The sequence below is a fragment of the Protobothrops mucrosquamatus genome, unplaced genomic scaffold, assembly GCF_001527695.2.
Source record: "Protobothrops mucrosquamatus isolate PMUCROS unplaced genomic scaffold, P.Mucros_1.0 scaffold1897, whole genome shotgun sequence".
In the NCBI taxonomy this organism is placed as follows: Eukaryota; Metazoa; Chordata; class Lepidosauria; order Squamata; family Viperidae; genus Protobothrops; species Protobothrops mucrosquamatus.
This window is the reverse complement of record NW_015388023.1, coordinates 77176-79295: the sequence shown is the minus strand read 5'-3', so window position 1 is coordinate 79295 and position 2120 is coordinate 77176. Positions and strand designations below refer to the sequence as shown.

Here is a 2120-nt window from a genome sequence, read left to right as displayed (position 1 = left end):
TTTTGTCCTGCCAACCTGAAGAATTAAAGAGAGAAGTGGAAAAAATGTTTAGAGTTAACTCATGGGTGGCGAGACAGAAAAATCTTCCAAGAGATGTTGTGATTTATTTTTCAAAGAAGTCAATTCGTAATGAAATTATTCAGGCTTTTTATAAACAAAGATTTCAAATCTTAGGCCAAGATGTGATAATTTTAAAAGAAATACCACCAAAGATACTCAGAAGAAGAAAAGATTTTGCTTTTTTGGCTGAAGAATTGAAAGTGAGACAAATACAATTCAGATGGGAGATACCAGCTGGCATAATGGTTAACTACATGGGAGTGCGTTATCGTCTTAACACGGTGGCGAAAGCAAAGGACTTTTACAGCTCAATTTTGAAAGCAGGTCATTTAGCATCCCCACAAGGTATTAGGAAGGAAAGAAGTCAAGAAGACAAAGCTCAAGCTACTTCATCATCAAATGGCATTAAATCACAAGATCAAGCCGAGTTACAACTTTTGGAATACAAAGATGATCCGAAATCTCAGAGGTTGACTCGTGCAGCTCATAGACGTAAAGAAAGAGAGCAAAGAGAGCAACGAAGATTGGAGGAGGCACCTATAGACCAACAGGTAACTTCAGAGTCAGTGGGAGGAGCGAGACCAAAGAAATCAGTGTCGGCTGATATGCAAGGGGCGCTCCTGAGGCTCTCTGCCACTAAAGATGGCAAGATTCCTGACATGGAATGTTAATGGCTTGAATTCACCGCAGAAGAGAAAAAAGGTATTTTATTATTTGAAGCAACATAAAAATGATGTTATTTGTTTACAAGAGACTCATATTACAGAAAAAGATCAAAAGTATTTGATTAATTCACGGTTGGGAACACATTTTACTGCACCTGTGCCTCAGAAAAAAGGTGGGGTAGTTATTTATGTTAAAAATGAGTTTTTGCCTAAACTGATTGATTTTGACTTAGAAGGAAGATACGTTTTTATTGAAATGCTTTTGAACAGGAAGAAATGTTTAATTATTGGATTATATGCTCCAAATTCATTATATGCTCCAAGTTTTATAAATTGATACATCAGAAGCTAAATCAAATGGATTACAAATCTGTTATTATGATGGGAGATTGGAATGGAGTCTTGGATTCAAGAATAGACAAGAAAGGTTCCTGCAAAGCTTTTAATTCAACATTGCCTAAAACTTTTTTTGATTTGAAAGAAGAATTGGAACTAGAGGATATATGGCGGGAAAGAAACATGGATGAGAAAGACTATACTTTTTTTTCGGATAGGCATCAATCCTATTCGAGAATTGATTTTTTTTGATAACTAATGACTTTCTTTCCAGGGTGAAGAATGTTAAGATCTTCCCCAGGACATTGTCTGATCATAGTCCGGTGTGGATGGAATTATTTGGTGAAGAAGGAAAGAGAAGATCTTGGAGATTGAATGAAAATTTGTTTAGATATGAAATGAATGTTCAGAAGTGTAAGGGTTATTTGAAAGAATTTTTTTTGTTAAATATGCATAAAGGTACTCTGATGTCAATAGTTTGGGATGCTAGTAAAGCCTATATGAGAGGTATTTTGATCTCTATGAATACTGCTCATAAGAGAAAGCAAGCACAAAAACGAAAAGATTTAGAGGAGGAGATCAAATTGAAAGAACAGGCTTTTATTTTAAATCCGCTGGATAATAATTTAAAAGTATCTATAAATATGCTTAGGGAACAATTTAATATGTTAATAGCTGACCAGACAGCGACTAGTTTAAGGTACATGAAATATAATACATTTTGTAATGCAAATAAACCTGGAAGGTGGTTGTCTTATCAATTACGGAAAAAACAGAAATCAAGAACTATAGAGAAAATAGATTATAATGGTAAAGTGACATTTGAACAAAATTTTATTAAGAAGAGTTTTTTGGAGTTTTATTCTAAGTTGTATGCCTCTGAAAAAATACAAATTGGAGAAATAGATAAGTACTTACAGGAAGCACATTTTCCTAAATTGTCTGTTAATCAAAGAGAAAAAATGAATAGCTTAATTACAGTTGAGGAGATTAAGGGGGCAATCAAACAATTAAAGGTTGGTAAAGCTCCAGGTACAGATGGATTCACAGCGGTTTATT

At 34.2% G+C, this 2120-nt stretch overlaps 1 pseudogene; it reads left to right on the top strand.

The window, feature by feature from the left end:
• Nucleotides 1-302: 302 nt before the first annotated feature.
• LOC114923098 overlaps nt 303-2120 on the top strand; it is a 9097-nt pseudogene continuing 7279 nt past the window's right edge.